The sequence below is a fragment of the Macrobrachium nipponense genome, chromosome 12 (assembly GCF_015104395.2).
Source record: "Macrobrachium nipponense isolate FS-2020 chromosome 12, ASM1510439v2, whole genome shotgun sequence".
Lineage (NCBI taxonomy): Eukaryota > Metazoa > Arthropoda > Malacostraca > Decapoda > Palaemonidae > Macrobrachium > Macrobrachium nipponense.
This window is the reverse complement of record NC_087205.1, coordinates 48,748,855-48,771,611: the sequence shown is the minus strand read 5'-3', so window position 1 is coordinate 48,771,611 and position 22,757 is coordinate 48,748,855. Positions and strand designations below refer to the sequence as shown.

Here is a 22,757-nt window from a genome sequence, read left to right as displayed (position 1 = left end):
ATGGAGCCTGATTGCAATATGAAGCCAGTTGCATTCCTACACATTAGGAGGATAACCCTATCCTTCTGAGCCTTAAATCTGGAGGCTTTGGCTTCATCCTTCATGAGGTATGTCTGGGACAGCATCTTCCAGAACAGGCCAGTCTCGTCCATATTGAACACCTTTTCTGGATGGTAACCCTTCTCCTTAATTATATTCTTGAAGGTCTCCAGATATTTTGCAGCCGCTTCAGTGTCTGCAGAAACTGCAGCATCCCCATGCAGAGAACTAACCCTTGCTGGCCTGAAAACCTTGAGGAGCTGATGATGGTCCTGCTTATGCCTCTTCCCTCTTATCTTCTTCTATTGGCATGGGTTTGTGCAGTCCTAAGAATTCTAATTCCCCTTTGACATCACCTTCCTGTGTATCTACATCACCTCCTTCCTGAAAACTGCTGGTACAGTTGTTGCACTTTTTGCGAATGATGAATTCAAGAGGCATGTTGTTCTTGCAGTAGTCCTTTATCAAGAATGACGCCACAGATTCCATCGTCACAATTGTTTTATCCTGTACTGTCAAAACTGTTTTTGCTGCTGAAGATGCTCATACAGCCTTGAGATATTACAGTAGTGTAATATCTTGACATCTTTCTTCTTTCTGTCTGTACTGCACTGTACTTTCATTAACATCAAAATGGTGCCATACTGCAACATAATATTTGCTCTCCTTCAACATACCAAGAAGTTTAGCATTCCACAAACTTCATGACCACCGCCTTTCGTGTAAGCACTTTGCCAGAAGCCTAAGAAGGAGCTGGGTGATTTTTAGGAGATTTTGAGGCATGATTCATAGAGATACACAAGATTTAAAGTGACACAAAGATTTGCGATTACAGACACCAATGAGTATTTCTTACGCAGTGAATGGAGGATACAGATGTGGCCTCCCACAATCCCATCTTCACAAGATGGGGTAAGTATTCAGCAAATCAATGCCATGTGTACAGCCAGTGAGCGCCAAGGAAAATTAATGGCTCTCCTGGATTGGCTGCTTTGCAGACGTCAGCCAATAGCGTGTCGACTATCATTGCACCACAGTATTTTCTTTCTCTGCCATTCGCTGGCTTGGGTAAACCACTTCTTAAGAAAAACAAATATATGCATGATATTGAAAATCTGCTGCTTTTACATTAGTATATTACGGTACTCTATCATTTGAAAATTAGTACTAAATCTTTATTTATCATAAATAATGTATTTATAATAGTCACGAAATACATATATGAAAATACTACATACCGCAGATGTAAATATATGTACCTTACTATCCCCATCATCATACATATTTTAGATATGCCCTACGTACGTACTACTACGTATCATCATAAAACACTTCATGTATGTAATATTTAAAAATCTTATAACATATTTAATAAAATTTCCAGTGTGCGCAGAATATCAATGTTAGTACAGTACATTACATATGCCCATTATATTTGGTCTTCGGCAGCCTTGGTTTTCTGTGATCCAGTTTTATGGGGCTTGTCTAGCGATGATAACTGGATCTGCGGTGCCAATATGCACCAATTCCCACTTAACGGCGGCATGGTCCCCAGGGATCGGTGCTATCTCCAATTTTTGATGGTCGGCAACTTTTAGTTATCAGCGATTTTTGGTTATTGGCGTGCTGTCAGGGATGGAACCCCCACCAATAACCAGGGACTGCCTGTACCGTGTGTAGTATACTATGGCAAATGACTCAGTAACTCACTTCACTGGTTATCTCTTGTTTGTGCATGTTTTGCATGTACGGTACTACGGACAAAGTATATTTTTGGAAATCATGCACTGTCTCAGAAATGCGCTGCTTCTTCTGAGGCTTCTGGCAAAGAGCCTAGGCTGCAGAGGGAGATCATGACACTCAAGGAGAGGCTAACATTATTGTCATGTTATGTAAAGGCAAAAGTCATGGAGAATTAGCAGTCCATTATGGCATGACGTCAAGTGCCGTCGCCTTCAGCAAGAACAAGTATAAACAGGGTAGAATAGTGCTTGGGAAGGCCATTGTTGGAAAAGAACTTGTTGCCTTCTCTATCCCACCAGTGGACCAGGATTTTGAACAATTTCATGGTCTGTACAAATTTATTAAGAAAGTCAGACAGCTGCAGACAATGATAGAGCATGGGTATATTCAGTGAAAAACCTGTGAATTGGAGAGTTTTCCAGCGAATAATTTTTAGTTATGTTGCACTGAAAGTCCTGTGAATTGCTTGTCTGCAAATAGTGAGTCCATGAGTAGCAGGGGTTGGCTGTGCATACTACTTTCATACATGAAGGTGTGCTCCTATACACCAATGTGAACCTTCATGCTCCCAGAATTTAATAAGGGCTTTCTAACAACTAACAATCAGATGGTAAAGCCAAGGTTACTATCACATTTGGTTCAAGAGGAGGAGTCCCCGTTGCGTTGGTAGGACTAAGGGCTTAACACATGCTACAATTGAACATTTGGAAAAAAAAAAAAAAGAGGCAAAAATAGTTTATAACTCCCCTGAGCTGCAAGACAACCTTCCCAAGGTGGTTTTAAAGGGAATAAAGACATTTACGGTACAGAATCCATGAGGATTATCTCCAAGAAGGTGAAATACAAAGGAATTTACTCTGTGTGCATAGACTTTAACCATCTTGGACCTAGGAGTGTTTGGCTTTCTAACACCACAGATAAATTCTTAACCTATCCTCTTACAGAATTGTCTGTACAGGAATTCTAAGTCTTTTCTCCTAAGCAAAGAAGGAAAAGAGAGAGGTTGTCACTTACGCAAACCCAAAGAACAAGATAGGACTTGAAGTTCACTAATATAACCTCTTATTAAGTCCAATCTGGACATTAAGACAGCCACTTCATTGCCTACCGTAGCAGTTAAATTAGGCATTGTAACCAAAACTGGGAATGATTTTCTCCTCTATGTCTTTTCTCTAAGTAAAGAAAGAAAAGAGAAGGGTTGCTACTTGAACAAAGCCCCCAACAAGAATGGGCTTGAAGGTCACTAATACAATTTGCTGCAATGTCATCATCTCTGACTCAGTATGTGTTTTTGCAGACTGTTTGGTAGTTCAGTCCAACACATCCAATAGACAAGAAATATTTGTTGTTACATATATCTTGTTGACAAAGGAGTCCAAGATATAAACTTTTACTGGGTTCCAGCTCATGTTTATGAGCAGAAAAATAAAAAAGTAACCTCCCTAATGAAAACAGCTGTCATTGAACCACCGAAAATAACATCCTTCCCCTGTGAAGTATAATTCACTTACAGTAGTATTATACATGTATGGAACTTTCATAAGGCGATTGAAAATCAAAGAATAATTTGCAAATCATTCACATACTACTTGGAAGTATCACAATATTAAAAAATTGAGTTGTAGTACAGTCAACCCCCACTATTCACGAACTCACGATTCGTGGACTCGCCATTCGCGGACTTTTCTATGGATGTATATACCCATTATTCACATGAAAAAGGGATTTTGACAAAGGAAAAATCTATTTCTGGGCAAGGACCTGTGTCGCCCAGTGAAATGTCCCTTTAGCACACATTTCTAAGGTATAAATATTGCTATGATACCAGAGAAAAAAGCTAATATGGAAATGCCAGAGTATTCTGGCTCGCATCACACCTTATTTAAGGTGTCGGTATGGTTTTGGGGCTGGGGCGAGTGAAACCACTACCAAAGGTCCTTTGCCATTTAGATTAATCCTTCTTCAATATCCCCCATCTACAGAGGAGCCGATCTAAGGCCCACTACTCGCTACCGTTACGGCTAGCGCCTCTGACGTCATTCCTGCAGATAGCACCCAAGCTTGGGCCAAGACAAAAAAGTGGGGGGGGGGGGGGGGTGGGGGGGGGGGGGGGGGGGGGGGGGGGGGGGGGGGGGGGGGGGGGGGGGGGGGGTTAAAAAGGAAAAGGTTGTGTATTTCACTGGGCGACACAGGTCCTTGCCCAGAAATAGATTTTTCCTACATCAAAATCCCTTTTCTGGGCTTGGCTTCAGCCTGTGTCGCTCCATTTAAATAGTACCAGAGAAATGGCCATACAAGCTTGGAAAGAGGAAGGAAGCACACAAGTAAAAGGATAGGATAATCAAAAACAATAAGGTTTCTAAAGTTTGCTATAATTTCTAAAGAAATAAGGTTACAAAACAAGTAACAACAGAGCAATTTGAACCTTAACACTAATCCAATATACAAAAACATAACAGTTACTTAAAAGTACATAGTAAGACTAAAGGCAAACTGGAACTAGTCCCAGATACAAAACATATGCAATTATCACAAGTATATACAATATGTGGCATCCAAGGTACAGTACGACTACATTGACGACTGAGCTACGGCAAGAATGCTAGCAAGGCAGGTAGGAAAGAGAGATATAAGGAGAGACATAGGATAACTACTTACTACTAAATTAAGCAGTGTCAGAGGAAACTGTGTTTCCGGCTGCCACTGCTGGAAATTTAAGGGCTTCTAAGGACTTAAGATAATGGCGTTTGAATACTGTCGGAGATTTCCAGCCTGTGTACTTCTTCAGATCATCAAAATTCATGTGTTGAAAATAATTAATAGATGTAGCCACTGCCCTAACATCATGTACCCGTGGGAAGGACTGCGGGTTGGCCTGTTTTATAAAGTATAAAATCTGTTGCCTAATTCCTTTTAAGGAAATGGTGCCTTCCCTTTCTCTAATGAACAGAGGGCCTGAAGATATCAGGGCAGTTCTACTTAGATATGCTTTTAGTGAAGTAACTGGACATAAGGACGGATCCTGTGGAAGTGGGACAATTTTCCATGGGGCCCATCTATCCAGTGGGCCCTCATTCATAGCTAGAAATTGGCGATCTGGAGAAAGTAACACTTCTCCTGAAGGGAGAAACTCTATATGATCTCTAGATAGAGCCGACAGTTTGGAAATTCTGGCTCCTGAGGCCAGACTTATTAGAAATAAAGTTTTCCTTAAGAGAGCTATATAGTCACATGAGTCATTATTAGTGTCCGAGGCCAATTTAAGGACATCATTTAAGAACCATGACACAGACTTGGGCCTCTCGGATGGTCTGAGTCTCGCGCAAGCCTTGGGGATAGAGGAAAAATATGAATCTGTTAGATCAATTTTGAATCCAAACTGGAAGATCTTCTTAAGAGCAGACTTAGTAGTAGTAATAGTACTAGCACTAGCTACTAAACCTTTCTCAAATAGTGTCCTGAAAAAGGATATGGCCAGATTCGTGGTCATGGTTTGTGCATTAGAGTCCCTCAGGAATACAGCTAGTTTTTTAACTGCTGAATCGTATTGACGCAAGGTCGATTCTCGTTTATCAGATTCTAAGAACAAGATGTTTTGGGGATCGATATCAGCATTCCTCTGTGCTGCAAACTTCATGAAGTCCATAAAGTTAGGGCTTTCTGAATTCCTGAGGAAAGCGAACACAGTCCGCGTTTGCACTAGTTGTGATAGTTTGGGATTGGGGATCCGTTGAGGTCGGAGTTCCAATTCCAGTAGAAGTGGGAACCAATTGCTCTTGGGCCAATTGGGGGCTATTAGAGCAATGTGACCTTTGAACGTCCTGAGTTTGTTCAGGACTTTCAAGAGAAGATTCACTGGAGGAAAGAGGTAAATCTTCTTCCACACATTCCATCTATAGCCATAGCATCTGTGGCATAGCCAGAGGGGTCCAGGTTTGGGGTTGGGGGCCACATAACAAGGGAGTTTGTGGTTTGACTCGGTGGTGAAGAGATCTACCTGAAGCCCCGGTACTAGTTGACAGACCCAACTGAATGAACTTCCTGTCCAGGGACCACTCCGATTCCAGCGGAACTCAACATGATAGCGCATCCGCTACCACGTTTCTTACCCCCGCTTGATGAGTGGCGGACAGGTGCCATTTGTTCCTGTCTGCTAGTGAAAATATGGCTATCATGACATGGTTCATGTGGCTCGACTTGGAGCCTCCCCTGTTGATGCAGTGCACTACCACTGCACTGTCCAGCACCAGCTTGATATGAGATTTCTTGGCTGGATGAAGCTTTTTCAGGGTGAGGAAAACTGCCATAGCTTCCAGTACATTGATATGAAGCTGGCGGAATGGTAGGGACCAGGTTCCCATGTACCTTTTTGTACTGTGAGTAACCGCCCCAGCCGCTTAGTGATGCATCTGTGTGGATCACTAAGGCCGGCAGAGGGAATTGCAGCGGAATTGTCTTTGACAAATTCTTGATCTCCGTCCACGGGCGGAGTCTCTTTCGTAAGATTGCCGGGATAGGTGCTAGTTTGTCCCGGGATCTCTTGTTTGCTCTTGATCGCCAAACCTGGTTTATATCCTTTAGTCTGGCTTTCAGAAGAACGTCCGTTACCAAAGCGAATTGGAGAGAACCTAAGATTCTTTCTTGGTTCCTCCGGGACGTCTGTTTGCACTTGAGAAATTGTCTGGTTGCTTTGGCTATTTCTCTCCTTTTCAACGGCGGAATTGATAGAGTTGGGGTGGGGAGTTTTTTCAAAAAAGTCCCCACAGTTTGGAATCCCTAGCCACTGGGAAGCGGGGGGGGACTCCAAAGTGTTAGCCGGGACTTGTTTCTGTTTATCTGGAAGCCTAGATGTTCCAGAAACCGGATTACTTTGACTGTTGCTTTGCGACATTCTTCGATGCTTGTGGCCCATACAAGCCAATCGTCCAGGTAAGCTACTAGCATTATTCCTTGAGACCTTAGTAGGCTTTGAAAAAAAAAAAAAAAAAAAAAAAAAAAAAAAAAACACTGTCTCCGCCAATTTTGTAAATACCCTGGGGGCTATGTTGAGCCCGAATGGCATTACTTTGAAGGAGTAGGCCTGTTTTCCTAGTCTGAAGCCTAGAAACGGGCGGAAGTGCCTTGCTACTGGAACATGATAGTAGGCATCTGTAAGATCTATAGAGATGGTGACAGCCCCACAGGGAAGTAAGGTCCGCACCTGCGAAACGGTCAGCATCCGGAACTTGTCGCAATGAATGAGTAAGTTCAGACGGGACAAGTCTAGAATTATTCTTCGCTTGTTTGAGTCTTTCTTTGGCACGCTGAACAAGCGACCTTGAAATTTTAAATGCTTGGCTCTTGACACTACTCCTTTTTGAAGGAGTTCTTGAGAATACTCTACCAATTCTGCTGTTGGTTCCTGATAAAAGGTGTTGGATGGAGGGGGACCTTTGAGCCAACTCCACCCTAGACCTTTGGACACAATGCTTTGGGCCCGCTTGCTGAACCTCCAATGATGACGAAAGAGGAACAGCCTCCCTCCTACCTGGGGATTCTCACTGGTTTGAGGAAGGGCGTGCACCACGTCCTCCTCGGGAACCCTTGCCTCGATTGGTGGCTCTTCCGCCGCCCCGTTGACGGAAGGCGCCTCTAGCTCTGCTACCCCTGCCAAACCTGTTGAAGGTTTGAAAGGACTGGTTTTCAAACACCAGGTTGTATGCAGGAGAGACAGAATAGGAGGCTGAAGCCTGTGCCTGTTGTGGCGAATGTGTCAGCAGCACAAACTGCTGTTGTGGCTGCGCCTTAGAGGTAGGAGGTTGCGGTACCTGAGATACCGGAACCGCCTGTACCAGAGTCTGTTGTTGAGTGGCCTGGAAGGGCTGGAACTTCCTAGGCTTCTTCTTTGACTTGGGATTCGATCCGGCGGACTCCGATTTCCATTTGGAGACGAGTCCCCAGTGAACCCTTAGGCTCTGGTTGAACCTGACCGCCTCGCAGTGAACTTCGTTCACTACCGAGGCCGGGAAGAGGTCAGAGCCCCTAATGTAATGCATACATTATTTTAATACACATATTTTCCATATCTGTAAATAAACTCATGACCCAAGGGGTCATTGGCGAATTAAGAGAGTGATCAATAGCCATAACAGGACGTAAAACTAGACCATGCAATGCTTGCAGTAGCCTGGTTTGCATTTATCTGTATCAACAATTGTCTTGTAAACAGGTCACATGGGAAGCTGGTGACCTATCACCTGTAAAGGAAACACATGACTTCCGAGTCATATGAATGTATCTGTTATTTTTGTAATACGCTGAGATAGCTATTGTCAGCTATCCGAGATAGCCTGGATAGACTGCCCTGATGCCTCTAAGGAGGAGGACAACTACACAAACATCTCCTGGAACTTGGATTGCACCAAGTTCCCGACCATGCTGCCCATCTGCTGCATAATATTTGCCGAAATATTTGCAGAGAACGTGTCAGGGTCAAAGGAGGAAGGTTCTACCTTCTCCTTAGGAGTCCTGGGTCTGGCTCCTTTTGAGGTGGACGCCTCAGGGTCGGAGGAGGAGGGCTGAGCCCTCTCCTTAGAAGACTTGGTCCTCGACCCTTTAGAATAAGAAGCCAGTTTAGCCTTGTCAGCTCCGGGATGGTGAACCGGAGACTTATGGGCAAGGCTGGTACCTGACTTCTTAGACAGGGACTTCTGCAGCACTTTAAAGTCTCGCTTGCCTTTGACTTTATGGATCGCCAAGGTGGACTTTGGCCTGACCGACTGGAGTCCCCCGGTGAATCCCTGGAAAGAGGTTGAAGTCGAAGGGGAAGAAGCTCTAGATGGACTCAAGGAAAGCCCTTGAGCCCCTACAGTACCTGCCTCACAAACATTCTTACCTGTGCCCATGCCTTCAACAGCCATGGGCTCAAGGTCTAGATCCAGGGCAGCTACTTCCTGCACGACCTCCTGCGTAGCAGCCTCCTCCGAGGGCTGAGAGACTTTCTCTTGGATGGAAGCGATCAGGGGAGCTGGCACTTCGGGGTCCACGTACGACGTACTCTTCCCGCCGAGGAAGATGAGAGTGGCCATCTCCTTGGAGAGGATGTAAGGTTGGCCCTTGGTGACATTACGGCCAAACCCACCAACCCAGGCCTTCAGGGTGGCTAGAGCAGTCTTCCGGACCGCTTGGGCGCCCTGAAAAAGAGGGTTAGCGTTAACACTTAAGACTACTTAGGTAAAACTGTAACTTAACTTAACGAACATATCAAATTGATATAACTGTCATTGGTACTCATTGTATTACTGTGCAGACTCCGGAACGCTACCTACCTCAGAGGAGACTTGATCTACGAACTCGTAGCTTATGAGGCAACTCTCATGGTGTCATACCAGGGACTCGTTGAGGCGAATCGCGCAGGTGGAGTGGGTCCGGCAGACCTCATGCCCACAGGGGTCTTGAAGGACAGCATTGCTGCCAGACTCCAAACAATGGGTGACCTGCAAGTGAAATGATACATGAGTATCACCACTAACCTTCCGGACCAGGTCCGTGGTTGTGATATGCTATGACGCCGGAGTGTTCCGGTGTTAATAAGTAACATGATCCAGTCTCTACCTGCTCTTTGGCTGTGCATTGTGGTGAGGCATCCGACAGGATCGGTAGAACTGCTTGAAACAGTGTGTTTCCGGCGATGCTGGAGAACAATGTAATCACTGAATCAGGATAACCACCTATTCCATACGCCAGAGCAAGGAGTAGTCCGAACAAACACCGGGTGAGGAACAGGGGGAGACCAGGAAGAAAGTAAAACAGCGGAGTTTGACAACTCCGCCGTAGAGGAGCTTAAAACTGGAATAAGTTGGGAGATGATCCCTGGCGGGGTTGTGGGACTCCACCAATAAACTTAAACCAAAGGTAATGGATGTCATTATATGTAAAAGAACATGCATGCAACAAGTGTACCCTTTAAGGGAGGCCGGAGCCTCCACAACAGTTCACCAACCCAAGGCGGACCTGGCTACACTGGGGTCCTGAATCCGCCGGAGCGGGAAGGAGATGGTGACTAACGGTAGGGAAACGCGACCCAAGAGCCGAGGAGAACCGAGCTCCACCGAGCCTGGTGGCCAACCGAGGCTTGGCCGAGCAGGGCTCCCCCCTACTCTTCTGGGGAGAGAGGCAGAGAAGCTGGCCCGCTCGTTGAGAGCCCTCCAGCCACCTCCCTGTCCCCCTCTGGGGGGGGAAAGGGGAGGGTTGCTAGGATCGGCTGCTTGAGACAGCGTGAGTGAGCGTACCTCCCCCCAAGGTTGGGGAAGAGGGACTGGAAGGGTCGACACGGGGTGGCTCATACGCGGTCGCCTGGAACACTCTTGGCCGGTGGACATCCACGCGGTGAGAAAGGCCAGGCGATCGAAGGAGGCCTATAGGCCAACCGAAGCCATCTCAATGAACATGTAACATATAAAATAAACATCCTATCTTAACATGGGGGGAAAGGAAGAAAAGTGAGATGGGAGAGAAAGAGTAATGTCCTGGAGAAGCTGGGCAGAGCCGACCGAGAAGGATGGTCAAGCATGGCAACTCCGAGCAGCTAGCCTATATGCCGTGACGAAAAAACGTGGGGCAGGCGGCCAGGGTGGCTCGAGGACAAAGGGAGAAGAACCAGGGTCCTTCGGTAAGGGTGCCTAATGAAGAGGTAACCTGACAACCAAAAGATACATGCATGCATGAAGATCTGAGCTGAAAGGTAACGACGTAGGCTACGAGCTGAGCGCGATCTCGGACAACATCCCCCGTGTGGATAAATAACAAAAACGTCAATAATGCATCAGTGAAAATCATAGGAAGGTACTGCTAAACAAAGAATCGAGCCCAAATGGTATGGGGGACCGAATGGGACATGAAACGAGGTAACACGAGGGAGCGAGCCAAGTATGGTGGCGCGAGGACAGCGCCGCATGGGATGCCGTCTTATAAAAACCTAAATAATTCGGTTAAACGTGCCAAGGGCAGCCCCTAAATAATGTCAACCATTAATAGCAGTACTTAACTTGGATGCAGCAGCAGCTTGATGTTCCATGACGGTGGTGAAAGAATTCCACAAGAAAACACAACACAGAGAAGAAAAACACGTGTGGTGTGGGTCGTGCTATCAAAAGGAATGACGTCAGAGGCGCCAGCCGTAACGGTAGCGAGTAGTGGGCCTTAGATCAGCTCCTCTGTAGATGGGGGATATTGAAGAAGGAGGAATCTAAATGGCAAAGGACCTTTAGTAGTGGTTTCACTTGCCCCAGAAACCATACTGACACCTTAAAAAAGGTGAGCGAGCCAGAATACTCTGGTATTTCCATATTAGCTTTTTTCTCTGGTATCATAGCAATATTTATACCTTAGAAATGTGTGCTAAAGGGACATTTCACGGAGCGACACAGGCTGAGCCCAGAAATACGCCTATTCAAGGTATTTTTCACCGAGAAATATTCACAAATTAGTACTGTATTTTGATATTTTCATGACTAAGTGTGCTTTTTGTGATAAAACTAATAAAGAACTCAGGTATAAGTATTTTTGGAATTTTTTTTTTGTTTAAACTATCAAAATTGGCAGTTCTTAGAGTTTTGATTTAGCTATCCCTGTGAAATGGGGTGGGGAGGTGGGGGTCTACTGTACTTTGCAGAGTAATAGTCTTTTAATGACTTGCACCTTCAACACTTTTGTGAGGACTGGCTGGTGCCATTAACTGTTACACATTTCATGACTGAATATCTAATTTTAGGTGGTTAGTGAGAGTGGCAGTCTTTTAGCTCCAGGGACAGTCATGAAGATTATAAACTTTCAGAAACTTAGCAATTAGTTTAAGGGAAGAAAATTTTGCATTTTTGAGGATACATAGCCTACTGGTATTTAAAATATGGTTTAGCATTAAGTCTTCTGATTATCTTGTTGATGGATTTGTCTGATTTTGGAATTGTTGTTTTTTATGTAATGTGAACTGCTCTTAGCTACAGTGTTTTAGAATACTAATTGAATTAGTCCTATGAAATTATATCCAGGAGAGAAAATCGGTAATAGTATTAAAGTAATATTTCCCTTTTCTTTCAGATTCCTTTTGGTCCACTTCGTATTCATGAGTACGAGAGTATAGCAGAAGGAGCTGAAACAAATGACTCTCTTGGAATTCATAAAATTGTTGAAGTTGTTGTAAAGAATGGCTTAAAAGATTTTACAAATTTACATTACCAGGTAAAATGAGCTTTCTCACTCTCTTTCATGTGTTTATTTTGATAATTGACTGAATAGTTTAACACCCGTATTTCAATTTCATATTTTTCTGGTGTTTTCTGAAGTTAAAATTATTTTTTCTAAATAGTAATATACAATACCTACATTCATTTGTTTTGTATATGCAAACAACTTTTGTTTTATCCAGGTGTCCCTAACTCATAATGTCAAGTGAGACAGTCAGTTAAATTATCAGACAAGCTAACTTCAATCTAGCCATTTCATGCTAAGATGAGAGTGGCCCATGGTAAAAGTCATGTGAGTGATCGCTTCCCTCTTCTACTTGGGGATTACCGTGAGGATTGTACATTAGATGAACAAGTAAAAGAAATAACAAATGTGCCGAAGTTTCTTTGGGGCAATCGAGTTTTATGTACAGCATATAATGCTGTCTGAACTGTGACCAATAAAACTTTCAGCCATGACTCTATGGTGGCATATCCTATAGCATTGTGAGACACACAAGCTTGGCCAACTTTGATCTTAAGTAAAATAAAAACTACAGAGACTAGAGGGTTGCAATTTAGTATGTTCGATGACTGAAGAGAGAATGATGAACAGAAAAAGTGTAGACATGCGGAAAACCATCTCAATCGTTTTGTTTTACAGAAAGCTAAAATGCAGCAAAGTTTCTACGGCACAGTCAAGTTTTCTGTACAATGTATAACGCTGTATAAAACTTTCAGCCGTGGCCATGAAAATTTCAGCCATGCCCCGGTGGTAATCTCTGGTGTTGATACATATAGCGATGCCAGACTCATGATCATGGCTAACTTTAACCTTAAATCAAATAAAAACTACTAAGGTCAGAGGTATGCAATTTGGTATGTTTGATGATTGCGGAGTGGGTGAGTGGGTGATCAACATACCAATTTGCAGCCCTCTAGCCTCGGTAGTTTTTAAGATCTGAGGGTGAACAGTAAAATTGCGGACGGACAGATGACCATCTCAATAGTTTTTTTTTTCTTTTTTTTTTTTTTACTGAAAACTAAAATGGATGAATAACCTGTATGTACATTAACCTATGAAAGTGAAGTGACATAACCAACTGTCAGGATGGAATGAAGGATAATTGCTCCATTCCTGTACTGGCAATCACCGGTTATCAGCGGGGGTTCCATCCCGATGGGCATGATGATAAGCGAAACTCATCATTAACAAAAACTAAGCAATATATGGCAATTATGGTACCAATAACTGGATTTTGGCCCTGATAACCAGTTAATGGCACCTCAGTTAGGTATATATAAATGCTATAACTCTATTATCAGCACTGATAACCGGAACTTGGCGCATTATGTCGCCAAAAATCACCAATAACAGGGGACTGCCTGTAATTCTCAAAAGTACCATGGCTTCTGCTGGAGTCAGCGTCAGGGGCCTGAATTCCTGGAGGGGTCTTAGGACCCCCCCGATGCACACCCAGGGGGTCTGGTGAGGTTCTTCCTCAGGGGAGAGTAGATCGGGAGGACTGGTCTCTCGAAGGGCTGGAGGGCCCCTTGCCTAGAGACTCTGACGCCGCCAAGATACAGAGGACCTTTGCTGAGATTGTAAAGTTGATTAGTCAGCACAGTGATCTCGGGGAAGCAACTATGGCCGCCTCCTCATGTGACTGCCCCTCTCATCTCAAATCCTTTTTATGGACCTAAGAAGGAACCTAGGTTTTCGATTGGGCTGCCGTGGTCAGCTCTGGCTGACAGGGTACTGGGCCAGGTGAATAATCTTGTCTCTGGACAAGAGAATCAACTTATGTCCAATCATTCAGACAAGCTGCTTCCCCCCTTTTACCTCGCCTATGCTAACTAAACTGGTTTACTTGGACCTGATTTGCCTTGGTACTGGTCTGTTGCTGCAGAACCTGATGGGTGAGAGTGTATCTCTCTCTGCTATGGCAGCTCTTCAAACAGTCTCCTGGCTAGACCTGTGGTCCTCCAAAGTGTCTAGGGTTGCTGCTTTTTCTGGAGTTATCATTCTGGGAGAAGACTCGGCCTTCTGGAGACTGTGCTGGTTGGGAGGTGGGGCGATTTCCTACCTGGCCCACCAGACATTAAACTTGTTGGCAATCCTGGTCCTCAAGAGGAGAGACGCTGTTCCCTCTCAAGACACCAGGTCTTTCGGTCTCATGTCAGTACTGGCCTTACGGAATGGACCTTTGCTGGCTTCTACCTCTCTCTTCAACAGAGAGCAGGTAGGTGCTACATTGGACCAGCGTCGTGATGAAGATAATGACTGCCTTGTTCACCAGGCAGGGGCAAAGACTTCTGGTTTTTGTGCTCCACTGCAGCTAGGCCTTTGGGTCTAGCTAGTACTACCTCGGCCCCAAAGAAGTCCTCCTCTTCTAAGGGGTCCCGTGGAAAAACCCAGCATTCTTCCTCCTCTTCGGGAAAGGTGGATAATGGAAAGAAGAAAGGGAAATGTTAGCAGCAGCATTCCCCTCCAGTTGCTGCCACTGGTGGGGTGGTGCTGATCAAGCCATTGAACAACATAGCAGCGATACGAAGCAGAGACCTTGGTAGTAGACATCCTTCAGGAGGGATATCTACTTCCCTTCGAGTCTCTGCCACCTCTCACCAATCACCCGGTCTGTCTCCAGGCAAGAGGAATATAGTGGCAGACAAGCCTAGCTGCCAGAATCAGGTGATAGGAACCAAGTGTTCCCTTTATCAAAATGTGGCGGAAAGCTTGTTCAGCCTATGGGGCCGTCCAGTTGTAGACTTGTTTGCCACCTGGTACAACAGGAAGCTAGAGACCTGCTCCATTGTACTGGACTCATGGGCTGCTGCAAAGGATGCATTCCATCATTGGTGGGACAACCTCGAGGTTTACACCTTTCCCCCCGTTTTGCATGATTCACATGGTGATCAAGAGTGTTGACTACCTCAAATCTTCAGATGATTTTGGTGGCACCCAAATGTCCTCAAGCCGTTTGGTATCCCGACCTTCTGGCATTTCTGTATGAGGCACCAAGAGAGATATCTCGGTGGCACAGCCTGCTGTGTCAACCGCACGTGGAATGGTACCATCAGGCAGTGGTTATCCACCATCTCTTGGGAGCGAGAGACTTTTCTTGCCAAGCAGCAACAGAGATGGGGATACCTCAGACAGTCCTGTGCAGAGATATTCCGGGGAAAGTGGGCCATCTTCTGTGGTTGGTGTCGTAGACAGTGTGTATCTCCAGTCAGAGCCACTCTTCAGCAGGTTGTGGATATCCTTGTCTTATTTCACTGAGAGAAGCTCTTCTCTGTTTCAGCTTTGAAAGGTTATTGGGCCACGCTACTCCTAGTCTTAAAGCTGTAGAGTATCGATATCTCCTCCTCCTTTGAGATTTTGTTACTCATGAGGAGCTTTGAGAGGTCTTGCCCACTGTACGAGCCCCTTCGAGAGTCCTTCAACAGGAGGTCTGATGCTCAAGACTGTCTATCTGCTAGCCAGTGAAGAGATTTGGCAAACTTCATGGTTTTTTTTTTTTTTTTTTTTTTTTGAAACATTCAAGGGGATGGGGATTAGTTACACTCAATTTCATCCTGCATTTCATAGTAAAGACTCATAATCCATTGGTCCCTGATGCTAGATTCGAGTCTTTTACCATCCCCTCCCTGAATTACTTTGGTGATGATCCAGACAAGATGCTGTTTTGTCCCATCAGAGCACTGTGGCACTATCTGAAGAAGACTCGACACCTCTGGCTTGAGTGTCGACAACACTTTATTAGCACTGGAGGTTCCAAGAAAGAAGTGTCTAAGAACACTGTAACTTTCTGGCTTTGTGAGATGATCAGGAAGGCGTACTCTGCTGCTTGCATAGACAACACTGGTACACTTTGTCCGAGAGCTCATGAGGTCAGGAGCGTTGCCCAGTCCCTCACATTCCATAAGAGCCTATTGGCTCATTAGGTTTTGAAGGCGGGAGTCTGGGCACGCCAGACACTTTCACCTCTCACTAACTTGGGATATTGCCCACAGGTCCTTGGACATGTTTTCCTTGGGACCGATGGTGGCTTCTCAATAAGTTGTAGCTTACCCAGCTCCTCTAACTGGACAGGATTGCATCTCGCCTTGGTGTATCGGTATGAATGAGAATGACTGTGGAGTGACAGGCTCATCTTTCATCCTACTCTTTGCCTTCAGGCAGAGTAACGGACCGTTTCATGCTGGACCGGGCGGCTAATGTAGGTAAGACACTCCTTGGAGTAACCTATTTTCTTCGACTAGTTAATAGAAGCAAATCTCCTCCTCTTCCTTTACAGGGCAGGGAAGGGGGCTCTGACATTAGACAAACCCATAACTTGTATTTGCCTTACTGTCTCCGACATTATGGTTCTTTGCTTTCTCATAAGACTGACTCTGATCTTGCAGTTCCTAACTCCGATCAGATGCCAGTGGCTGGACTTCCTTCCTTGCTCTTACGACCAGGAAGAAAATCTTGGGTAGGTTGAACTGACCAGGCTCACTCAGATTCCTCCCACCAATCAGTGAATCTTCCTATTGTAAAGGACTAAGTGTTTGTATATTGTATTTTTATTTGGAACAGATCACAATTTTGAAAGTAAATATTACTTTTCCTAACTACAAACCTGAGGTCCTTTCAAAATTGTGATTTTTATGCATGATTTTTACAATTTAAAGGTCATCTTATACTCAGAAATATACGGTAAATATTTATTTGGATTAATTCTTGTGGAATTTTTCACTTTTGCTAAAATTTATTGGACTTGATAAACAAAAAGATTTCATAGCTGGGACTGGGTTTCTATCTGAAGCTAAATAGTCGGGACTGTGGTAGGACCATCAAATACCTGATAATGTTTGAACCTGAGAGATATTAGGCAGAACTATTCTGCAGAGCTGGACCACAGATTCCAGTGGGGTGTCTGGTTCTTGGGGTAGGATTCTGGACATTCTATCCATTTTGCTCACACTTGGGCCACTTTAATCATGTTGTGCCATACCCTGTGGGGCAGGGTAGGGACACTGACAAATGAGAGTTGGTTCTCACTTGTATCATTGGTGGAGGAATAAACTTCATGAAAAGCTGATGATATTGATGATATATTTTTAAGGTTTTCAGGTATATTTATTTATTTATTTAAACTTCAGTTTTTATGCCTAGTATTTTTAATGATAGAAAGACCCCTGGACCCTTTGATGGTTCTTAATGACTCAACACAGTTGGCAACTACTGGAACCTCCTCTGATAATCTTTCTCTGGAAGAACTAAAAAAAAATCATAATGTAATTACACTGGAATCCTATGCTCCAGTACAAAGCAAACCAAAAAAAAAAAAAATATCTTGACCCAACCTTGACTCACTTCGACTCCCCTTTTGGAATGGAAGTTGGTCAAGATTCCGGACATTAAAAACAAAATATCTCCATTGAAATAAGAAAACTTCCTGTTGAATCGACATTCAGCTACTGAAATGTCATACAAACAAATAAAAGACCAGATGTGGTGGATAGAAACTACAACAAATAATCAATAAAAAAATTACTTAGCTATAAAAAATATTGATAAAATAAAGATACATATAGAAAACATGACAATGTGGTAATAATAATTAAACCAATGGAATCAGATACCCTGAACATCGAAGAAATAGTAGAAGAACAAACCATTGACAAGGATGATTGTGATGGGAGAAGAGAGTAGTACTCCATCACCAATAACTCATATACAGTGTAGCAAGGTTAAACAAAAAAACGACACGTAAAAGGACATGGATGTAATTAATTTTTCATTGAACTGTGTAACAAAAACAGAAGCATAAAAAAGACAGTTTAACAAACCTGATACAAAATTTTATCAAATACAGTAGTACCTCGAGATACGAAATTAATCCGTTACGAGGCGCCCTTCGTATCATGAGGTTTTCGTATCTTGGACCACATTTTACATGTAAAATGGCTAATCCGTTCCAAGCCCTCTAAAAACACCCCAGTAAATTTCATAATAAAGCTAAATTGACCTATAAACAATGAACTACTACAACAATTTTGACCATTCAATACCTAAATTAATAACAAAATGCAAAATAACCTGTAAATAAAGTATATTAGTGTAACAGGGTATACAAGAAATACTGTACGTAAAATGTGGAAGCTTACCTTTCGAGTGAGGCTATCTCCGAAAGTGGCGACAGAGGAGGAGGACAAATGGCAGATACGTACACTTAACTTTACGAAACACATAAAAAAATGTCAGAAAAACAAACTAAACTTTACAAAACACATTAACAAAACTGTAACACTTAACTTTACAAAAAACTTGAAATAAAATTTATTTTGTCTTTTTTTGATTTTTACATTTCTTTTTACTTTTTTATACTTTACGTGATTTCAATTTCTTCACCACCGAATGGATGTCAGTCCGTTTACGGAATTTTTCGAACCACCCATGAGAAGCCTTGAACTCTGGGGTTGCCGTTGATGTCCCCTCTCCGCTGTCGTCTTCAGCTTGGGCAATCAAATCGCCGAAAATAGCGCTGGCCTTCTGGCAGATTGCCGTCTCGGTTATCGTTTCGCCATTGATTTCTTTGTCCTCAATCCATTCAAGAAGCAGCCTTTCCATTTCATTATGCACATGGCTCCTCTTGTTGGACAAAATAGTCACGCTCTTGGAAGGTGTAGCTGCTTTGATGGCTTCCTTCTGCTTAAGGATGGTGCCTATCGTCGACGGATTTCGGCCATATTCCTTAGCGATCACACTCAACTGCAAGCCAGCTTCATACTTTTTTATTATCTCCATTTTTGTCTCCATAGAAAGCATTCTCTTCTTTCTTTGAACTTCAGCAACTTTCTTGGGACCCATGACTATACTGTACGTAATTAAGTTATGTAGTACATATACTAATTAGGTTCTCACACAGCACGATAAAGTAGCACAATGAAATCACTAATGAATTTACGTTACTAAACGAAATTGTTGGACCGAATGAATGCCGCTTGCATACGATAAAGATTCTGGTACGAAGTGGCCGGGGTAGGCACGCCACCACGGACGTATAAGATGCATGATGGGAGGGATGCTGTCCAATAGGAGAGAAGGATCTCGTGGCAGTGGCTAGCATCAGGAACCAATGGGAGAGCAGGAGGATGGCGGCGAGTCTACTAGAACTAAGATGGCAGCGCGAGTTTCAAAATTGTTATCGGGTGAATCTCGGACTTTCAGAAACCTTTTGTATCCTGAAAACTTTTCGTATGTAGAGCTGTTAAATTTTTCGTATTGGCTTTCGTATCTCGAGTTTTTCGTAAGTTGAGCCTTTCGTATCTCAAGGTACCACTGTACAGAAATAAAGAAATTTCTGGGCTCAGCCCGTGTCGCTACGTGAAATGTCCCTTTAGCACACATTTCTAAGGTAAAATATTGTTGTAATACCAGAGGAAAAAGCTAATATGGAAATGCCAGAATATTCTGGCTCGCTCACCTTATTTTAAGGTGTCTGTATGGTTTCTGGGGCGAGTGAAACCCCTACCAGAGGTCCTTTGCCTTTTAGATTCATCCTTCTTCAAAATCCCTCAACTATATAGAGGAGCCGACCTACCTCGCTACCGTTACGGCTAGCGCCTCTAACGTCATTCCTTTCGATAGCACGATCCACACCGCACATGTTTTTTCTGCTCTGTTGTGTTCGTTCTGGAATTCTTTTGTTTTCAACATGGAACCTCAAGTTTCTTCTGCATCCAAGTTAAGTACTGCTATTAATGTTTAACACCATTTAGGGACGGCCCTGGGCCCGTTTAACCGTTTTATTTAGGTTTTTATGGACGGCGTCCCATGTGGCATCATCCCCGCGCCACCATGTGCGGCTCGCTCCCGCGTGTTACCTTATTTCGTGCCCCGTTCGGTCCCCTATACCGTTTGGGGTCGTTTTCTCTTAGCAGTATGTTCTTATATTTACGATGATGCATTTATTGACGTTTTATTACTTTATGTTATTTATATACGGGGGTTGTTATCCGAGCTCATCCTAGGCTCGTAGCCTACGTCATTTCCTTTCAGCTTAGATTTCATGCATGCATGTTCATTTCAGTTGTCAGGTTACTCTTAGTTAGGCTCCCTTTCGAAGGACCATGGTCCTTCTCTCTTGTCCTCGAGCCACCCTGGCCACCCGCCCTATGTATTTTCGTCTCGGCATAGGTTAGCTGCTCGGAGTCGCCAGGCTCGTCCTTCCTTCTCGGTTGGCTCGACCCAGCTTCTCTAGGACATGTCTTTCTCTCTACCATCATATTTTCTTCCTTTCCCCCTGTGTTTTCTTTGGATGTTATTTTGTATTATCTTGCTTATCGAGACGGCTTTGGCTAGCCTAGGCCTCCTCTGATCACGTGGCCTTTCTCACTGTGTGGCTCACCACACGGTCGAGAGAGGTTCCAGGTGACCGCATATGAGCCACCCAGCGTTGGTCCTCCCAGCCCTCCTCCCCCTCCTTGGGGGGAGATACGCTCGCTCACGTTGTCTCAGGCAACCGATCCGAGCACCCTCCCTCCCGCGAGGGGGGATACGGGAGATAGCTGGAGGACGCTCAATGAGCTGGTCGGCTCCATGCCACTCTCCCCAGTAGAGTACAGGGGGGTCCCCTGCTTGGCCGAGCCTCGGTTGGCCACCAGGCTCGGCTGCGCTCGGCTCTCCTCGGCTCTCGGGCAGAGTTCTCCTTCCTCTAGTCACCACCCCTCCCGCTCCGGCAGATCAGGACCCCGGCACAGCCAGGTCCACTTTGGTCCGATGACACTATGGAGGCCCCGGCCTCATTACAAGGATACACTTTTGCATGCATGTTTTACATTTACATTTAACATCCATTATCTTAGTTTAAGCTCGGCGGAGACCCCGCTACCCCTCCGGGGATTTCCACCAACTTATTCTAGTTTTAAGTCTTGACGATGGAGTTGTCAAACCCCGCCGTATTATTTGGTCCCCTCCTGCTCCTCACCCGTTGTTTGGACTACTCCTCGCTCCGGCGTATGGATTAGGTGGTCTACCTGATTCAGTGACTTCTATGTCCTCTGGCAGCGCCAGAGACACACTGATTCAAGCTGTCCTACCTATCCTGTCGGACGACTCACCACATTACACGGTCAAAGAGCAGGTAGAGACTAACCCTTGTTATCTTTTAACTCCGGAGCACTCCGGTGTTATGACATATCACATCACGGACCTAGTCCAGGATGTTAGTGATGATACTCATGTGTCATTTCACTTACAGGTCACCCATTGTATGGAGTCGGGCTGTAACGCCGTGCTCAGGACCCCTGTGGGCACGAGGTCTGCCGGACCCATGCCACCTGTGCGATCCGGTTCAACGAGTCTCTGGTTTGGCACCACGAAAGTTGCTTAATCTGCTACGAGTTCGTTGACCAAGTCTCCTCTGAGGGCGCCCAAGCGATCCGGGAGTCCGCCCTTTCCACCCTGAAGGCCTGGTTTGGTGGGTTTGGCCGCAATGTGACCAAGGGCCAACCCTACATACTGTCTAAGGAGATGGCCACCCTCATCTTCCCCAGCGTGAAGAGTGCCTCTTACGTAGACCCGGAGGTGGCGGCTCCCCTGATTGCTTCCATCCAGGAACAAGTAGCTCAGTCTTCAGAGGAGGCGACGGCACAGGAGGTCGCCAAAGAAGTAGCTGCCCTAGATCTGGACCTCGAGCCCATGACGGTGGAGGGCACAGGTAAGGATGTAAGTGAGGCAGGTACTGTAGGGGCTCAAGGGCTTTCCTTGAGCCCATCTAGAGCTTCCTCTCCTACTACTTCTACTTCTTTCCAGGGATTCACCGGGGGCATTCAGTCGGTCAGACCGAAGTCCTCCCTGGCGATCCCTAAAGTCAAAGGTAAGCGTGACTTTAAATCGCTTCAGAAGTCTCTGTCGAAGAAGTCAGATTCTAGCCTTGCCCGTAAGTCTTCGACTCACCATCCCGGAGCGGACAAGGCTAAACTGGCATCTTTCTCTAAAGGGTCAAAGTCCAAGTCTTCTAAGGACAGGGCTCAGCCCTTCCCCTCCGACCCTGAGCCTTCAACCTCCAAGGGAGCTAGAACCAGGACTTCTAAGGAGAAGGTAGAACCTTCCCCTTTCGACCCAGACACCTTCTCTGCTAATATTTCCGCCAATATTATGCAGCAGAGGGGTAGTTTGCTCGGGAACTTGGTACAAACCAAGTTCCAGGAGATGTTCGCACAACTTTCATCTTCTCTAGAGGAGTCAGGGCAGTCTATCCAAGCTATCTCGCAGAGACTGGTTACTCAGGAGAACCTCATCGCAGGGCTCCGCGAGAACACAGCGACAGGACTTCCACAGTCTGGCATGGTAGCTCAAGTCATGCCGGATTCGTCTACCCTTCCTACATTTACAGCAAACAACCCTTGGAGAATTGCTCCCTATGTAGACGGCATGCTAACGATTGAGGGCTGCGGAACTTGAAGGATTGAGGACTTCGAGTTTCATCCGCAAGGATTACAGCCCCTTTCATTGGCTATGTCCGCCTTACAGAAGCGGCTATGAGAAGGGAAGACAAGGTCCCGATAGAAACCGTAATTCTCTCCCAGGATCACGCACAACGTGAATGGCTACGTAACCTAGAGGAGTGGCAGTGTACCAATACCAAGGTTACTGCCTTCAAAAGTCCCTTCACGATCTTCACTGTCGAGGAAACTCCCATCCCGTTCACATCGAAGGTAGCGGAACTGACCCTGCAAGCCGCAATGAAGGACGAACCTATGCCACAGCTCCGGGAA

The 22,757-nt window shown here is 45.0% G+C and overlaps 1 protein-coding gene across 1 annotated transcript in view; it reads left to right on the top strand.

Moving 5' to 3' along the window:
• Window positions 1-11,958: 11,958 nt before the first annotated feature.
• The window catches only part of LOC135224519 (chondroitin sulfate synthase 1-like), a 241,383-nt gene continuing 230,584 nt past the window's right edge, over window positions 11,959-22,757 (top strand). The window contains exon 1 of the mRNA XM_064263575.1: window positions 11,959-12,000. The gene's annotated coding sequence lies outside the window, so the exon portion shown is untranslated. The remainder of the gene's footprint in view (window positions 12,001-22,757) is intronic.